Source organism: Rhincodon typus, chromosome 30, assembly GCF_021869965.1.
Source record: "Rhincodon typus isolate 14 chromosome 30, sRhiTyp1.1, whole genome shotgun sequence".
In the NCBI taxonomy this organism is placed as follows: Eukaryota; Metazoa; Chordata; class Chondrichthyes; order Orectolobiformes; family Rhincodontidae; genus Rhincodon; species Rhincodon typus.
Genome location: NC_063361.1, coordinates 10,617,574 through 10,638,291, shown reverse-complemented (window position 1 = coordinate 10,638,291; position 20,718 = coordinate 10,617,574).

Sequence of the window (20,718 nt, the reverse complement as noted above, 5' to 3'; positions counted from 1 at the left end):
CTCTGTAAGTGAGATTTGTGTGACAATGGATATGTAAGTATACTGACGGCATATTATTGTAGTCAATCTAACGTTCTCTGTCAGGCAGTTAGTTTATCTCCTGTCATTATTGCAAATGGGTGAGTGCATTTAGGTAGCTTTACAAATGTAAATAAACATTATTCATGTAGAATTCACTCTAATTCCATAGATGCTGGTGTAATCTATAAATCAAGTTAATCCATTATGCCATGAGAATGTGAAAGGTGAACAATAAAGGAGAAACTCATTTTGACCTCTTGTTACAAATACAGGAGGTCAATGAGCAACATTCCCTCTAAGCTGCACTCATGGATACATGTTGTTTTGCAAGCATTCTAGCTCAGAGCAACATATTGCATACGAGCAGCTAGTTATAGGCTACATTGATGTGACAGACATTGTTACGAAGAACTTGAAGAGAGCCAGATACTAGGTTTCATTCCTTCAAGATCTTAAGTTGACCTGTCCACAAGTGCATATGGCATCATCAGAATAAATGGTGATTATGGCACTCCTCAGTATTAATCCATTCCCAACATTACTACAAGTTTCTTTTCATATTATTAAAACGCATTTGTGGATTTAAATTATGTTTATCACTGCCCTATCTCACCTCCAAGTCCATGACTCTACAAATTCAGATGATCTGGGAGTTTTCCTATTCTCCCAAAATGCTTTTCTTGAACTTGGAAGACTGGTCGATTGCTGTGTGGAAGACTGCTGTGTACAGTTCACTTTCTGACAGTCTGGGGTCTGTAGTTCCCTTGCGTTATCAAGTTCACCACGGGTTCATCTGAATCAAATAGTACAATAATAATCAAATAGGTTAGCAACCAAGGGATACAGTTCCTGCAGCTCCTTCTCAAGATACCTTTGTCAGCACAAACAATATATACAATGTCTTCTGTATTGCAGCTCCTAGAATGGCCATATCCTTTCTGTTCAGATCCCCGATCCATATACCTGTGTTCCTGTCCCAAATGTAACAACCATCTTACATGGTAACTCCAATTGTAGTGTATGGGCTGTTGTCCATGATGGGGCTGCTCCTTGTTAAATATGTATTGATAGTCCTGTAGATGTAAATGTGGAGTCAATTCCTTTGGTAGAACAAGGAGCTCAATCTTTGGCTTCCTGCCCATCTGCAACTCTGATGGTACTAGACCACATTGAGGTGGATGGCTCTATAATGTAGCATTGCCTGTAGAAGTTTGTATTCTTCTTCAAGAACATCCTAACTGTCGTCACCCCCGTGCTCAGCTTCTCCATTCATTTGTGGGTATCACAGTGAGCTTGCGATGTGTTCAAATACACAACTGGCTGTAAATTGGCTGAAGCACTCATTAGTGAATTGTATCCTGTTATCCCACATCAGACTCTGCATTTACTTGCTATAAGACATTGATAACAGCATCAAATCCCTCAATGCTCTATATTGTGGCACAGGTCTCACATCAGTGATGAAATCCTCAATGTTTTCAGAGATTCCAAGTGACCACATTATTGACCAAATTCTGGCTCTGCCCTTGGCCATCCCAGGGTCTCCATGGAGAAGCTTTCCTCAGAGATCTTCCTGAAGTGAGGCTGGAATGAGCAGTCACAACTAAGTCTATGACTATAAAGTGATGTCGGTGCTCAAAATACCCATTGGCCCCATTCAACAGTATGCTGACAGTTGATAGGACATCCATGGTCCCTCAAATACTCGTGTTGGATCTGGCTTTTTGGCCATTGTTCTCCTGTGGACTGAGTGTGTAACAAACTTAGATTATGCCTAGTGATCTTGTGAAACCCCAGTCTGGGGAGTACATCAGTTGCAATCTGCAGTTTTCCCTGCATTTTAGTCTTATTGACGAACTTCATGAGACAAAGTTTGTAACCATGGAAGCATCCCTGACTGCTCCTTCTCATCCAGTAGATAAATGAATAGTTTATATGACCACTTTCACACCAAAGGTATAGTCTCTCCTATCCCATAACTGAGAGAGCCTCCTTCTCAATCACAGCATGTCATGTTTCAATGTCTGATAATAAACATGTAGATAATAGACCAGTTTGCAACACCCATCCAATTCCTACTGGAAGATCACTGCTCCTGAGCCTGTAGTCAAAACACTGGCTGCTCCAATGTTTGGAAAGGATGGATTCTTATGCATCAAGACACCCATAAATGTCAAGATGCATTTTATCGTCTGCAAAATATTATCTTCATTCAGTTTTTATGATCATCCTTGTCTTCTTGTGCTAAGTGAGATAAAAAGTTCACTCACCAATTTACAACCACCAAAGAATCTTTGGAACTCATAAAGTGACTTTGGAGTGGGGATCTCCATGATCCCTTTAGACTTCAGAAGATGCGACACTTTGCCTTCATTGTTAACAATGTACGCCAAGAAACAAATAGATTCTTTGAAGAATTTGCATGTCATTATGAATCAGGCCTTGTGTTTGTAAAAGCTTTCAGCACGGTGCCTCAGTGGTTAGCACTGCTGCCTCACAGTGCCAGGGACCTGGGTTTGATTCCACCCTCAGGCAACTGTCTGTATGGAGTTTGCACATTCTCCCTGTGTCTGCGTGGGTTTCCTCTGGAGGCTCCAGTTTCCTCCCATAGTCCAACAATGTGCAGGTTAGGTGGATTGGCCATGCTGAATTGCCCATTGTGCCCAGGGATGTGTAGGCTAGGTGGATTATCCATGGGAAATGCAGGGTTACAGGGACAGGGTAGGGTGTGGGTCTGGATGGGATGTTCTTCAGAGTGTTAGTGTGGACTCGATGGGCTGAATGGCCTGTTTCCACACTGCAAAGACTCTATGATTCTATGACAGTACGTACTTTGTGATCATGCACTTAGCTGTTTACCCTCGTTTCAACACATCATAAGGCTCCATGGCAAACTTGTGAAATAATGGATATAGTCCATTGAAAAATCTCTGGGGCTGAGGTGATCCCAAATTGTTATTTTTTGAATCATACTCTCCCAAACAGACAAATGAATGTATGACATAATTTTGATTGTTCATCCAATGACACCAGCCAGGATCGATTTCCATTGAGTTTTGTGAAAACTCAACTTTTAGATAGTTTTGCTAAACTCATGTCAGCCGTAAACACAGGGTGAATTTCTCTCCCTGTCATGTGGTTGAGCTGTAAAGATGCATTAGGATGTAACATCTTTCTTCAGTGTAATGCTGTATTCAGTGTTCAGTTTCCCTAACTGTGTAAATAATTTTGAATATTCCTTCCCATAGGAGTGCCTTAGCCCCCTTGCTGTTTAAACTCTTCCACGTTTTGAATAATATTGAGGTCAACTCATGAGGTAAAGTTGCCATAATCTTATCAGACCATAGGGCTGCTCACTTCTTAGAGAGTGAAACAACTGGTGTGGGTTTAACCTGAGGGTCACTGCACCTCAGCCAATGGGAGAGTTTGAGAAGGAGGTCCTTCATTGTAACCTCAGCCATTTGCAGGGGTTGAACTCACACTGTTGGTATCACTCTGCATCACAGACCAGCCATTCAGCCAATTGAGCTAACCTAGTGATGAAGAGACATGCATTCTGTGACCAAGAAGGTATCAACTTGTAAATCCTTCCAACATGCCCCAATGGCAGGTAATGAGAGTGGGAGAGATTCCTGGTCAGCCGTATGTAGGATTGAAACTGGAGTCACTGCCATCATTATCCTCATCACCAGACTCCAATTGCAAAAACAGTGTGTGTTGCCAGAGCAACTCTGATTCCTTGGGGGGCAGCAGACAGAGGGCAGAGTTGCGTAGATGACTGCTATAGCTCAACGCAGTGCTAACAGCACAATCCCTGTTCCATCCAGAGTGTTCAGCCAGGAACTGACCCCTTTCCCTATCCATGGTGGAGGTCATATTGCTGTGGATCGGATTTGCATCCAGACAGAGAACTGAGGATGACATTACAAATATAAAATATATTTATAGTTCTTCTACTTGGCATTGGAAACAACTGACTATTATTTTAGATATGATATTTGTATAGATGGTTTCTTCCTCACATTTTATATATAACTATACAAACATTCTCATATTAATATAACTGTTTACCCTGTCATTTCTAAAAGCAAATTTCCAATATTGAGTTTCTGACCCTCAAAGGGTAGTAATGAATGGTAATAATCTTTAGCTTTACTCAGGGAAGGAATTCCTGACAGCATTATTCATTCTAATATTTGTTTCTAACACATTCATAAAGTTTCTCAACCTCAGTTTACAGTTGCCTTAAAAACTGGGATGAAATGGCAACATCTTTGTGAGAGAATTTATGCATTTATGTGTACACTCAGCTTTCCAAATCTGGAGGCTTCAGCAGGATGAATGACCAGTTAATCTGATCCTTTGGCTTAAACATTGGGAGTTAATTGGCCAGTGAAGTTCTCAATGCAATAGCCCGTGGAGGAATACACATTTTCAACTATCTTACACCTGGTATCAGGCCCTTTGCATTTCCTAATACTTCCTGGAGGACCACAGAGAAGGATTAGTTCTCCTGAGGCTGCCATCACCAACACTGGCAGTAGGCAGTCAAACAAAACACAATTTAAACTCCCAATTTTCCCAATGAGAATGTGGAGCCTGAGGAGTAGTATTGTACGTTCCAATCCTATATTTAATTAAATCATCTCAACTGCCTTCTACGATTGCTTCCAACTCATCCCCAATAACTCTCATCCCAAACCCTCGATCATTCCCCACCAAGTTCTGGATCCACCATGGACACCCTCCCCCACTATCCCACACACAGGCCTCCAATACACCCATCATCCCTGCAGCCTCTCATCCCTCTCCTTTCTCTTCCTCCTACGTGATGTCCTCACCCAATTCTCAATCACCACTCCCCTGCCTCCATTGTTACTCATGATGTAGTCTCCTCTCCACTGAGGAACCAAAATACAGACTGGTGACCCCTCTACAGACTGTCTCCATTCAATCCACAAGGACAATCCTGAAATTCCAGTCAGCAAACGTATTAATTATTCATGATGCTCACATGCTGACAGTTCACTCCTTGGCCTACTACACTGTTGCACAGAAGCACAGTCCAATCATATTCACAATTCAGTACAACACCTCATCTCTCACATTATAGCTATCAGTCTTCCTTGGCTAGGGTTTCTGTAGCAAAGCTAAGCATTCTTGTATATGAGGTGGGAAATGCATGCCTGTGAGGTGAATCTCAATCTTCCTTAGTGGGGAATATTGACAGAGTGTTAGTATTTCTCTAGCTCATCGTAGTGAGGCTCATTTATTGACATTGATCTGCCATTCCAATGGGACCCAGCATTCTGTAAGACTGTAGAGACAGAGAGAAGGAAGATTGTGACCAATGAATTTATACAGGATGTTACAGACCAATGGGGCCTTTTCCAGGGTGACTGCGTCCGATTCTTCCTTCTTTTGATGGCGATGTGGCCCAGAATATTGGAAACCTCCATGAGCTCCAGTTCACGGGAGACCCTAATGTGTAGCAGCTATTGGTGGGCACAGTCATCATAGAGCCTTGAGGTTTGTCAGTGAAGCTTATTGTCACTGAACATTATCGCATCACAAGCAGGTAGCAAAAAGAACATTGCCTTAATAGCAAACAATAGTTCAAAATGCAATGTTCTCAGTCAATGAGATAATTTAAATAAAGGATGCAGTGGCCTTCCAGCCAGCTGGTTCATGCCAAATGGATATTAAAAGAAACATTTCCATATAGTTCAGTTGCCTGGAAGCAGGTGCTATGAGGTTCTCACATGCCTCTTTGGCTCATTGAACCATAGCCCTGTCATCTTCATTTCTGTGAGAGACCATCTGGGCCATCTTCCCCTTCAGTTTCCTCATCAGGAGAGACCTTCCATTTCAGCAACTTGTCCTCTCCCAAAACAAATTGGGGTGCAGCCCCCCAGACTGTCTGAGGCACAGTCCTGCCCGATTTATCTTTCCTTTGCTTCATAACCTGTGTGATTCAGCCTGTCTACCATTGGCACATTTTCATGCTCTTCAGCCAACAACATTCCGATTTAAGCTTGCACTTTAGCCTGAGGGTGCCCACTGTTTGACATTGACCAGCTGAATTTGCAGATGGTCCAGGGGACCGTCAATTGTACTTGGAGAAGTGGCAGCACAAGTGAGCGTAACCGCCATGTAAAGACATAATGCTATAACAGCAAAGCAGCAAGTACCCAACAGGAGGTGGATGAAGAAGTGCAAGTCACCAGTTACATGCCTAACATTTGGTGTCGGAAATGTGAAGCATCGAGTTTCTCAGAGATAGTAGGAACTGCTGACGCTGGAGTCTGAGATAACAAGGTGCAGAGCTGGATGAACACAGCAGGCCAGGCAGCATCAGGGAGCAGGAAAGCTGACGTTTCAGGTCTGGACCCTTCTTCAGAAATGGTGGAGGGGAAGGGGGCTCTGAAATAAATAAAGAGGCGGGGAGGCGATGATAGAAGGTGGATAGAGAAGCAGATAGGTGGAGAGAAGACAGACAGGTCAAGGAGGCGGGAATGGAGCCAGTAAAGGTGAGTGTAGGTAGGGAGTTGGGATGGGGGTTGGTCAGTTGAGGGAAGACAGACAGGTCAAGGGGGCGGGGATGAGACTGGTAGATAGGCAGTGGATGTGGGGGTTGGTCAGTGAGGTGGGCGGAGCGGATAAGTGGGAGAAAAGATGGACAGGTCAAGGAGGCGGGGACAAGCTGAGCTGGTTTTGGAATGAGGTAGGGGGAGGGGAGATTTTGAAGCTTGTGAAGTCCACATTGAAACCATTGGCCTGCAGGGTTCCCAAGCGAAATATGAGGTGCTGTTCCTGTAACCTTCGGGTGGCATTGTTGTGGCACTGCAGGAGCCTAGGATGGACATGTCATCCAAGGAGTGGGAGGGGGAGTTGAAGTGGTTCACGACTGGGAGGTGCAGTTGTTTGTCACAAACCGAGCGTAGGTGTTCCACAAAGCGGTCCCCAAGCCTCCGCTTGGTTTCCCCGATGTAGAGGAGGCCACATCGGGAACAACGGATACACTATACCACATTAGCGGATGTGCAGGTGAACATCTGTTTAATGTGGAAGGTTTTCTTGGGGCCTGGGATGGGGTTGAGGGGGGAGGTGTAGGGGCAGGTGTAGCACTTCCTGCGGTTGCAGGGAAAAGTGCCGGGGGTGGTGGGGCTGGTGGGGAGTGGGGAGCGGACAAGGGAGTCCCGGAGAGAGTGGTCCCTCTGGAAGGCAGATAAGGGTGGGGAGGGAAAAATGTCCTTGGTAATGGGGTCAAATTGCAGGTGGCGGAAGTATCGGAGGATGGTGCGTTGAATCCAGAGGTTGGTGGGGTGGTATGTGAGGACAAGGGAGATTCTGTCTTTGTTGTTATTGCGGGGAGGGTGTGTGAGGGATGAGTTGCGGGAAACGCGAGAGATGTGGTCAAGGGTGGTTTCAACCACTGTGGAGGGAAAATTGTGGTCCTTGAAAAAACAAGGACATCTGGGATGTCCAGGAGTGGAATGCCTCATCTCGGGAGCAGATGCGGCAGAGGTGAAGGAATTGGGAATAGGGGATGGCATTCTTGCAGGAAGGTGGGTAAGAGGAGGTGTATTCTAGGTAGCTGTGGGAGTCAGTAGGCTTGAAATAGATATCAGTTTCCAGGTGGTTGCCAGAGATGGAAACAGACAGGTCCAGGAAGGAGAAAGGTATCGGAGATGGTCCAGGTGAACTTAAGGTTGGTTCGTGACAAACGACTGCACCTCCCAGTCGCAAACCACTTCAACTCCCTCTCCCCCTCCCACTCCTTGGAAGACATGTCCATCCTAGGCCTCCTCCAGTGCCACAAAGATGCCACCCAACCTCATCCTAAAACCAGCCCAGCTCGTCCCCTCCTCCTTGACCTGTCCATCTTCCCTCAACTGACCAACCCCCATCCCAACTCCCTATCTACATTCACCTTTACTGGCTCCATCCCCGCCTCCTTGACTTGTCCGTCTTCTCTCCACCTATCTGCTCCTCTATCCACCTTCCATTATCACCTCACCCTCTCTCTATTTATTTCAGAGTCGCCTTCCCCTCCCCCATTTTCTGAAGAAGGGTCCAGACCTGAAACATCAGCTTTCCTGCTCCTCTGATGCTGCCTGGCCTGCTGTGTTCATCCAGCTCTACACCTTGTTATCATCGAGTTTCTCAACGGGTCAGACGTTAATTGGGAAGCCAAATTTTATTCCAGTGAGCTATGGTTTTAACAATGGAAATGCATGCAGAAAAGCTTCTTAACACTCTTCAACATGCTGAATATTTCCAACAGTTCTCTTCTTTGGAATGCTATTATTGAGGCTGACACAATATTGTATACCCAACGGCTTATCTTTATCACACAAAGTGTCACACTATTCCACACTCAGAATATGCAAGCTTATTGCCACTTTGGATAGATAGTTGACAGGAAGACCAAGTTTATATTGAAATGAAAAGTTTGGAGGAGTGAGTGACTGCACCATGACACAATTCACAATGTATCAGTACCTGTTATTACTTGTCTACATTAGGAACAGTTATAACTTTTGGAACAATCCAACGGATTCTTAAGAAGAGTCATATCAAACTCAAAACATTAATTCTGTTTCTCTCTCCGCAGATGCTACCAGATCTGCTGAATTTCTCCAGCATTTTCTGTGTTTGAATGGGAACTTGTACCCTAAGATTGTCCATGGTACAGTCTTTACTGAATTAAGTGATATATCCATCCTTCCTGGGCAGTAACAGCAAACATCCCACACTTTACTCAATTAAAGTGATGGGTCCCCATCAGGAATCTTTTACCTGACTTACCAACAGAGGTTTTCAGTGCAGTAGATTACCATCATTTTCTAAACAGCTGTAGATTCCAAGGCAGATATTGGTAGACATTGTGGAAGAATCAAAAACAAAAGTTACTAGATTTATGAAATGAATACCTAAAGAAGAAATAACCAGCAAGATTTCACTTTATGTAACACTTAATTTGATACAGATCAGAATCAATGCAGGAAACCACACCTCAAATGTATTTCACTTTAAATAGTCAATACAAGTGGACGTCCTCTGTGACTACAAGGATCTGCATCACTCTCCACAAATGTGGTCCTGTACTACATAACTGTATTGTTCTACACAATGCTATTCTTTATTCAAACAGGGTTGGCCTGGTGTCCTATCTGTCAACATCTTTCACCTTTTTTCGCAGGCACATCAGCTCGGCACATTTGTATGGACACTTTTTTTTACCTTGGGTCACAACAGTCCTGATGGTGTTGCCCTCTAGAATAACTTTCATGGTTTGTCCACATCTTAGGAAACACCCAGTCACATCTTCAAACTATTCACACAGCTTTGCAGATTTTAAACCATTATAGCCAGATCATACAGAGCAGATGCAGGGAGGATGTTCCAGATGGTGGGTGTGTCCAGAAGCAGGGGTCACAGTCTGAGGATTCGGGGTAGATGATTTAGGACGGAGATGAGCAGACATTTCTTCACCCAACGAGTGGTGAGCCTGTGGAATTCATTACCACGGGAAATAGTTGATGCCAAAACATTGAATGTATTCAAGAGGCGACTAGATATAACACTTGGGGGGTGAATGGGATCAAAGGTTATTGGGAGAAAGCAGGATTGGGCTATTGAGTTGGACAATCAGCCATGATTTTGAAGAATGGCAGAGTAGGCTCGAAGGGCTGAATGGCCTCCTCCTGCTCCTCTCCTCTATGCTTCTATATTTACAGTACTTCTAAGAGATCCTATCCCTTTTTCAACCTAACTCAAAACTGACCCTCTTTCTGAGAGAGGTTTTCTTTCCTTCCCTACAGGTGTTCTCTTTCTATTGTTCTTATTTTGTGCCAAAAAGCTCTGTACTTGCCACCTTCACCCTTTAGCTTCTCTGTTTGTAGTTCACTTTTGCATCAATAGGTCCCCTTCGTGTCTACCAGCCACAGCTTATCTCCCATATCTTCATTTCCTTCTTGTGCCTTTTGTCCCTTTTTTTCTCTATTCTCTCATTTTTTTTTCCCTTCTATTTTATTTTACATACCACTTGGTGAAGAGCTCTGTCATGGTGACGGCACATCGGCGACAATGCGTAGGCCCAGCAATGTAGACTTGTATTGGCCATTTCGGAGGTTGGTTTGGGTTCCCAGCAGCTTCTGCTTCCAGCACAGATTCATGGAGGTGGCAGCGAAGGCAAGTTTAGGTCCAGTACGATAACCCGACTGCGTCAGCAGTGGCTGCATGGGTGAGGTGGGCCGACGCGGTGGCAAACTTGAGTTTGGAGCAGTTCAGTACCCGGCAGCATTGGCGGCGTTCTGCATTGGTGAGGTCAAGTGAGGTCACTTAGCAGAGAGGGCATTGGTGAAGATGACATAGTGCTGACGAATGGCGACTTTCATTCCAGTGGCAGTGGCACGGTGAAGGGGACTTGTGCCTGGCCACCAGGCCCTCGGCCCATGATGAAGCACTTAACAAGAAGGACTGTAAAGTTGGTTAATTTCTTCATTTCTTCATTTTTCTGTCTTTATTTTCCATGTTTTGATGTATTTTCTGGGTTTTAAGATGGCGGTGGACAGTGGCGACACTATACAATGCTTTTCACTGTATTTTGTAACAAGATATATGTGACAATAAATAAACCAAGTAAGCACTGGTACTGCTTCCAGGTCAAGGGTCATCAATTTGTGTGGACTAGTATTTCTTATTATCCAAGAAAATTAAAATTGATTCCTTTAAATTGATAAACTCTTTAAAATTACTTTCAACCATTCTTCAAGTCAATACAGATCCCTAGACATGTTCAAAGAAAACTATAACTATTTCTTTTCTTGAGCTGTTTCTGGTCAATGTTGGTCACAGGTTTTGTGGCCAAAACAAAGTAATAGCCACAACTACATGCCTGTGTTCTCAATATTACTTGAAAATATGACAGCAGCACTTTGTTTGTTAGAATGAATACTACTTGGGCGATCTGCGTGATTCTTCCCTATTGAATTAGTATCAGAGAGATAATTTCCTCCTGCTGTGTTTCCAGCACAGATCGCTGCTGATGGGAACAATGCTTTGAGAATCACAAACAGTCAATGCCTGATCTCTGTCCATTAATTTTAATTAATAGCAAAGTTGACGTGTTAATCTGATTATTGGTTGCAATTGTGACATCGTCACCCTCTATTTTTATCCAGAGTAATGGTATATTTAATGGCTCCTATTTCATTTGCCTCTCTACAAACTTTACAAGAGAAACTAGGTCGGGCAGCACCAGGGTGATAATGCCCAGTTACAGTCTACCCTACCACTGGCTGTGTTTCAAAGTGGGAGGCCTGGCAAAGGAATGTAAATTACTCTGTGAATTCTAATGATCTCTTTCATTAATTTTTTTTTAGAAAAGGCAGAGATATTTGTATTGTAAATTTGTTTTTTAAAAACGGTTGCTTTTCATTTTTGAGTTAGTAATTCCAAAGTGAGTTGTGTCTCAATAAGATAAAAACATAAGAGAAAGAGTTGCGCAGTATGTTAAAAAAAGTTAATTGTTCACTAAATTATTCACAGATGTTCCTTTCACTTAGTGATTGATAGTTAACCTAATAGTGCTGTGTATCCCAATATTTTAATTTGACTAAATACGCTTGTATTTCATTCCCTAAGGTTCTGTTGAGACCTGTTGTTTAAGCAAACTTCTCCAAATTGTGAAATATAAGTCAATTTTATGCTGAGCATCAACTCTTTATACAGGAGGATTTTGTTCTATCAGGTTTTGTGCTGTATGATTCTGTGACTCTATGATGGTGACAGCATCCCCATTCCCCCAATCTATACTGAAACTCAGCCAAGAATTTTAATATGCAAACCACCAATATTCCATGGCTTCATGTTCACTCTCTGGTCATTTGTCTAAGCTGAACTGATGTGCACACTGCTGTGCTACAGCTAATTTCACTATCTCTGGGCTGAGGAATTCCAGGGAACTAAACCAATGTTCCTGCAGCTGATCTCTCCTATGGGGAAATGTACTCATGTGGGGACAGTTAATTATGATGATGGCACATTCAAAAGGGGTGGGTGGGACTGTGAGACAGCACCCAGGGCAATAGAACTCTTTAGAATACTAGCTGGCATGGGGATAAATGATGGGAGAATCAGTAATCACCACATTTCCGGCTTCTTTTCCTTCCATGTGTGTTTCCAGGGAATGTTCTGGTAAAATTCTGAAAGGTCATTAACCTGAAAAGTGAACTCTGTTTCTTCCTTCACAGATGCTGCCAGACCTGCTGACTACATTCAGCTTTTTAGGTTTCCTTTTAGGCTTCTGATATGCCCTCAGAGACACTAAAAGTAAAAAGATGAGTCAGTCTTTACTTCCTGAGCTTATTTACTCATATGGTTTCTCAACTACAAGGGTTCTGCCTGCAGTAAATGGTGACTGATAACTCATGCCTCCCCATTCTCAATGATTTATTGTGTAGATTGAGAAGATGATTGTGTCAGAGGTTGGCTGGTATAAAGCTGACTCATGGCTCCTTTTAACTATAACAGCAGCCAGTCGATAATTGTGTCTCTACACATCGAGACATTCATGTTACCATTAACTAAAGGCAAGCAGATAAATTTCATTAAATCTCAAACTAAAAAGAAGAAAGGCTGCTTTGGACACAGGAGATGAGATCAGCTCTTGTGGTGTCAAAGAGCAAAACATGAAGAAATACAGCTGTCACCTGTAACTTGCAGGGGCTTGAATCTGTCTGTCTTCAACTTTTTTCACTGTGAAAACTGGGGGTAAAATACTTTCACCTTCATATTTTAATTGCTGCATGCAGTATTCAAATTAATGCATTTAACTATCAAATTACAATGAGAGTGAGTCAATATTTCCCCTCACTCCTGGAGTCACTATTATTTTGTCACTGGTATCTTATCCTAATAGATTTACTTCTGGTTTGACAATTTCCTACATTATAACAACACTAAATTGGCTGAGATAATAATGGATTTACATTAATGCAAGTCTCTCCTTCTTCTTTAGTATAACATGCGTAGGCAGATTATTTGATCACATGGCATCACAGCTGAATTAGCTTCTATTCTTATCCCATATCCCAGTAGCTACAATACTTGGCAGAAGTTGCTGGATAGGATCATTAAACAATGGCTGATCCTTCACCTCTTTCCCATTCCTGGAACATTGAGCTCAACTTCTGATTTTTAGCTTCTTAACTCAATAGTTTCAGTCTCATGTGAAGACATGTCACAAAATGTCTCTTCATGCCATCCCATCAAAATATGAATGGAGGAAAATGGAGGATTGATTCTCAGTCCCAACCCCAGAAACATGGATCGATAATTTAGCCACTCAAGGTTCTACCACAAATAAATTAGATCTCACTGATCGATATTTTATATCTATTTGCTTTGTCTTCATGGTGGCACGGTGGCTCAGTGGTTAGCACTGCTGCCTCACAGCATGAGGGACCTGGGTTTGATTCCATCCTCAGGCGACTGTCTGTGTGGAGTTTGCACATTCTCCCCATGTCTGCGTGGGTTTCCTCCCACAGTCCAAAGATGTGCAGGTTAGGTAGATTGGCCATGCTAAGTTGCCCGTTGTGTTCAGGGATATGTAGGTTAGGTGGGTTATAGGGGGATGAGTCTGGGTGGGATGCTTTGAGGGTCAGTGTGGACTTGTTGGGCCGAAAGGCCTGTTTCCACACTGTAGGGATTCTATGATAACCCTCAATATCTTGCCAAACTAAAATCTACTAATCTCAGTTTTCAAATTAGAAATTGACCAGCTGTCAGAAGTTCTTTGGGGGGGAGAGGCTTTCAGATGTGCAGCCCCATCCTTTGATAAAGGAAATAATCCCTAACATCTTGCCTGAGTACCCTAACTCTAATCTTAATCTCACACTCCCTGTTTTGGATTTCTCCAGCAGATGAAATGGTTTTTCTCTATCCACCTTATCAAACTGTATAATGATCTTAAAAGATATCAATTAGATCAGCACTTCAACTTTTATTTTCATGAGAATGCACCCCCAGACTATTCAACCTAGTCTCATTCTTTAACTCTTTTAGCCCTGGCATCATTCTGGTGAATCTAAAATGTATCCCCTACAAAACCAACATATCTTTTCTGAGATGGAGTGACTAGAATTGATTGCAGTACTACAGTTTACCCAGAGTTCTCAATAAATCCAACTTACAACACTTTCTATTCCAGCTCTCAAAATAAAGACCAAGATTCAACAAGCTTTTTACATCTTTTTAACTGTCCAATGACTTTTCATGATTTCTGTGCTTGGACACTGTAAATTTGTCAATGCTTTAGATTGATCTGGGATGACATAGGTATGTTTTAGTAATGAGTTTGTCCATCCAGAGAAGCTCAGCTCAGAAGTCCAAGTGTTGTTTTAAACAAGTATTTCTTCAAATGTTCAATTAAGGGGGAAACTCTCTGTTGGTTGGGGTTATACCTGGTAGGAAGGAAGATGGTTGCGGCTTTTGGAGGCCAATCATCTCAGCTCCAGGAGTTCTTCAGGATAGAGTCCATGGCCCAGTCATCTCCAGCAGCTTCATTAATGACTTTCCCTCCATTATAAAGTCAGAAGTATTGATTGCACAATGTTCAGCACTATTCACAACTCCTTAAACAGTCCATTTCAAAATGCAAAAGACCTAGACAATATCCAAGTTTATGATGATAAGCAGTAAGTAAAATGCATGCCATACAAATGCCAGTCAATGACAATCTCCAACAAGAGAGAATCTAACCAATGACACTTGGCATTCAATTATAATACCATTGCTGACTCCCCCACTATTGACATCCAGGGTTTTACCATTAACCAAAATCTGAATAGGCCAAGCTTCATAACTGCTATGGCTACAAGAGCAGTTCTGAGGCTGAATTCTGCAGTGAGTAGCTCACCTCCCATCTCCCCAACGCCTGCCCATAAGCCACAAGGCACAAGTTAGAGCATGATGGAATTCAATCCACTTGCCTGGATGAATGCAGCTCCCTCAACAATGAAGAAGTTTTGCACCATCCAGGTCAAAGCAGTCAATTTTATTGGCAGCCAATCCATAACCTTCAACATTCACTGTCTTCATCATCAATGCAGAGGGGCAGCGGCATGTATCATCCACAGGATGCACTGCAGTAACTCATCAACTCCTCCAACAAGCACCTTCCAAACCCGTGACCCCTACCAGTTAGAAGGTAGGGCAGTATGTGCATGGAAACACCACCAGCTGAAAGTTCCATTCCAAGTCACACATCTGGAACGATATCACCAGTTCCTTCACTGTCACTGAATCCTGAACAGCTCTGTGAGTGTTCCTACACACCAAAGATCTTACAGTATCCCAAAAAAGCTGTGAAAGGTCAAAAATGCTCCAGGCTTTCACAGAAAAGTAAAAAATTGTCCTTTTGCTTCTGTGTTACAAAGGGCCATACAGTGTTTGTTATGCTCTGTGACTATAAAGCAGGTTTAATCTGTCTGTTTACAGTTGGGAGGTCATTGTAACTGTCTTGTACTATTGAAGGCATTTGTACTTCCATTACATATTTGGTAGTTGCACATGATGATTCTTTGTTGGCATAGGAACTGGCACCACTGTCAGAGTAGATGAAGAATTCTGCTCACCCTGGTCTGGAAGAATTTCAGAGATGCCTTGACATAATAAGACTCATTAACTTTACCATTGTAGCTAAGTGTTGATATGAAATAACCTTTAAGTGAAAGGGTGTTGCGATCCAAACTCTGGATCTTGTCTGATGACTGAAGGTGGACAGTTTCATCCATTATGAAGTATCTGCCAGAACAGTATTATGAAGCTGATTCATATTGAGTATTTGTTTGATGACCTGAGTTTTGAAGGATTGTGGAAAATGAATCCCTTTCAAGTAGCTTGGTTTTGAAAAGTGTGTAATTGTTTAGAGTCAGTTAGAAAGAAGCTAGAAGAAAGCAGATTCACATTTCAGCTCTCCTGTTCCTGAAACACATATGCTGTGAGATCAATATGAAACCTGGTTCTTCTTCTGGAAGAGTGACTGAAAGAACTTCTCAATATTGGATTTCCTCACAGTAAGCTGAATCCTCCAAAACTCCAGAGACAATTGTGCATAAGTTTTTGAGAAGATTTGTAGCTCGGGTTATGGATGAGCCGGTGTGTTTGGTTGTAGACATTTCGTCACCCTGCTAGGTAACATCGTCAGTGAAGCATTGGTGTTTTGTCCTGCTTGTTGTTTATATGCCTCGGTTTTCTGGGGTGGTTGGTATTATTTCTGGTTTTGTTTTTCAGCTTCTTTGTTTTGCCTGCCTAGAATGTTGGACCACATGCTCTAAACATTTTTTTAGACTACAAATATATCAAGTTTCTCATTAAGGACACCGTTTACCATTCTAGCTTGAATGAGCTCATCTTTCAATGTGCCTTAGCGGCAAGAATTGGCCAATTTTAATGAATCATTAATAAAGGAGTCTTAACAATTCTTCTGGTTTCTGGGAGTGCTGGGTAAAACCAGGCATGTTTAATTGCAAGGTTTTTCTTGGGGCTCAAAATAGGTGTTGAATGCTGCTAGGACGGATAGAAAAGCTGTTATGGATTCATCAATACCTTGCCTTAGAAATATACCATCTGCAATGGAATCCATTGTGCATGAGAAAGTACCACCCTGAGCTGTTGCGGCTTTCAATGGACACCCAAGGCTGACACGTACATGTAGAGTATATCTTCCATAACCCCCATCTACATGTCTGCATTAGTCCTCCAACAGCATCAAAGGGCTGTGGAACGGGCAGTGATGGCTCAGATAGCATTGACATAGCTGCCATTTCAGTACACTTTGGGTAAATCTTCAATGTAAAATATTTGGGAAATCTTTTCAAGGTTCCTGCCTCATCATGATTTAGATTGATGTCCTGACTGGTGGCATCATGCCTTAGCATGGCCTGTCTGTTCAGGTCAGTGGAGGCCAGAACTCAAGCTGTTTTCTTAAATCATATTACATATTTTCTTAAATCACATACATGATGATCTTGCAGACATCTCTGTCCTAAGTGGTTCTCGTTCAAACCTAGTCTTGTTTACATGGCCACAGCAATCACTATTACATCAAGGTGTACCTCAGTGGATAGTCTGCTTATCCCTTAAACCCCCTCCCTACAGATATTACCAGTGAAAACTAACATTTCAACAAAAGTTGACCCCTTTAAAGGGATTCAAACAATAATTCCTGACATAAAAATAAAACCACAGGAAATGCAACAGATTAAATGATAACATCATAAGATTGTTTCCCATGTTGATAACCCACAGCAGTCCTTCTGGTGATCATTGGATACAGAGGTATTCAACTGTTTCCATAGATACTGTGTGTTGAATCTCTCTGACCCTCCACAGTTCCAGCTTGTCACCATTGCATAGAGATGTTCATCTGCTCTGGCCCTCTTGATCGAAGTGGATGAGGCCACAATTCCTCACAGTGTTACTTTATTCATCACCGCTAAATTGTGATGATATTTTAATTCAATTTTAGTTTAGTTTAGTTCTTTTTTAAATAATTAATTGTTTAGTGGATGCATTTAACAAATAGGGCTACTTGATCATTCTTAAAGTTGACAAGGATCGGTGCAGGCTCCACTGCTTTTTCTCATTTATAGAAATGATTTGGGTTTAAATATATGAAGAATGGTTAGTAAGTCTGCAGATGACAGCAAAATTGTTGGTGTAGTGGCCAGCTAAGAAGGTTATCTCAGAGTACAGCGGGACCTTGATCAGATGGGCTGAGGAATGGCAGATAGAGTTTAATTTAGATAAATGTGAGGTGCTGCATTTTGGAAATGCAAATCAGGGCAGGATTTATACACTTAATGGTAAGGTCCTGGGGAATGTTGCTGAACAAAGAGACCTTGGAGTGCAGGAACAAAAACAGAAGTTGCTGGAAAAGCTCAGCAGGTCTGGCAGCATCTGTGAAGAAAAAAATCAGTGTTAATGTTTCAGGTCTGATGACCCTTCCTCAGAACTCTGGAGTACAGGTTTGTTATCCTTGAAAGTGGAGTCACAGGTAGACAGGATCGTGAAGAAAGCGTTCGGTACGCTTGCCTTTATTGGTCAGTACATTGAGTATAGGAGTTGGGAGGTCATGTTGTGGCTATATGGGACATTGTTTCAGCCGCTTTTGGAATGCTGAATTCAGTCCTGGTCTTCCTGCTATATGAAAGATGTTGTTAAACTTGAATGGGTTCAGAAAAGATTTACAAAGATGTTGATGGGGTTGGAGGGTTTGAGCTATAGGGAGAGGCTGAAAAGGCCAGGGCTATTTTCCCTGGAGCGTCAGAGGCTGAGGGGTGACCTTATAGAAGTTTATAAAATCATGAGAATCATGGATAGAGTGAATAGCCAAGGTCTTTTCCCCAGGGTACAGGAGTCCAAAACTAGAGGGCATAGGTTTAAGGTGAAAGGGGAAAGATTTAAAAGACACCTAAGGGGCATTTTTTTCTTACAGAGGGTGGTGCACGTATGGAATGAGCTGCCAGAGGAGGTGGTGGAGGCTAGTACAATGATAACATTAAAATGCATCTGGATGGGTAAATGGATAGGAAGGGTTTAGAAGGATATGAGCCAAATGCTGGCAAACAGGACTAGATTAATTTAGGATATCTGATTCGCATGGATGAGTTGGACCGAAGGGTCTGTTTCTATGCTGTACAGCTCTATGACTCTATGACTCTATGATGACAATGGTCATCCAGGTTGGCAGTTAATGGAAATAACTTTTCAGGTTGTAAATGAGACTTGAGGCCAATTGGGTTCAAGATGGTAATGAGATATTGAGAGTAAATCAGTCATGTTATGACAGTCTCTGCAATCCAATTCCAGAGCAAGGCGACTCCACATTGCTTCAATTATTGATTAATTGCCTATCAGTTAGCTTAGCTCACCGATGAGACCTGGAATCCCCTCCACTCAACTCCAGTTGGCTTCCAAGCTACCATTCCTTCAGATGAAAGCAAAGAACTGCAGACGTTGCAGATCTGGAATAAAAAAAACAGAAAGTGCTGGAGAAACTCAGCGGTTACTGCTATTTCTGAAAACAGTCACATTTAGACTCAAAACATTTCTCTCTCTGCAGAAACGGCCAGACCTGCTGAATATCTCAGCACTTCCTGCTTTTATTTAGTAGTTGGTAAGTCCTAGCTGGTCTAGCAGCAGAAAGTGTAACCTATATTTCATGCTGGTAAAGTGCACAGAGTTAACATTTTGATTGTTGACTTTTTACCAGTATTCAATGCTAACAAAGAATCAATGTCTGGAATGTTAAACATACAGATGTTGATAAGACTTCTGCATACTTCCATTCTTTTCTGGTTTTATACTTGTCTTTACATTTACCAGCTTATCACAGTGCTCCTTTTTTAATGCCTCATAAAATTGAGATTTGTGTTCAGTGGGCGCAGAGTCAACATTTTCTTGAGCAAAAAGTGTTCCATGTTGCTTTGCTTGAAGGTCATGATCATAGGGCCAATGCTGTCAGCAATTTCTCATAGCAAGAAGCATCATTACAAATGGGCTCAGTGACAAGAAGAACAATATTCCGTGAAACTTTATGAAAACATACACGCGAGCAAAATGTGTTATAATGAAATCAGCAGCAGATGAATTGTTTGGATTTTGAGATATCTGACCTCATATATATTACAGCTACACACACAAAAAACGAAGCTCTCTTCCTGCTCTATAGGAAGGTCAGAAATCCCATTACACCAGGTTATGCTCCAACAGGTTTATTTGAAAACACCAGCTTTTGGAGCCTCACTCCTTCTTCAGGTGTTAGTGAGGGAGGTGGAATCACACACAGAATTTATGTGTGTATGTGTGTGTGTGTGCGTGTGTGTCGGTTGGGGGGGGGTCAGGGGGTGGGTTAAAGAGAGAGAGAGTGTGTGTGTGTGTGTGTGAGAGAGAGGGGCTGAAAGAGAGAGTATGTGTGTGAGAGAGGCGGGGAGAGGGAGAGTGTGAGCATGTGTTTGAGAGGGAGAGAGAAAAAGAGAGTGAGTGTGTGTGCGCGCGTGTGTGCGTGCTTGAGAGACAGTTTGTGTATGAGAGAGGATCTGTGTGTGAGTGTGTTTGTGTGAGCGTGCTTGTGTGAGTGTGCTGTGTGAGTGAGTGTGTGTGTGTATGTACGTGTGTGTGTGTGTGTGTGTGAGACAACGTATAGTGTGGTGGGATCACCTGTAGAGCGACATGAACCCAAGATCCCGGTTGAGGCCATCGTCATTGGCACCGAACTTGGCTATCAGCCTCTGCTCGGTGACTCTGCGTTGTTGTATATCCAGAAGTCCGCCTTGGAGAATGTTTACCAAAGATCCGAGGCTGAATGTCCTTGACCTCTGAAGTATTACCCCACTGGGAGGGAACATCCCTGTTTGGCGATTTGCTGTACGATATTCCCACATTTTCATGCACAGGTTCAAACAAGACTTCTTTGCTGCATAGAACCTCCAACCAACGCCATACACCAGATACATTGATAACATTTTCTTCCTTTGGACTCATGGCGAGGAATCACTGAAACAACTACGCAGTGATATCAACAAGTTTCATCCCACCATCAGACTTACCATGGACTACTCTTCAGAATCAGCCTCATTCTTGGACACACACATCTCCATCAAGAACAGATACCTCAATACCTCA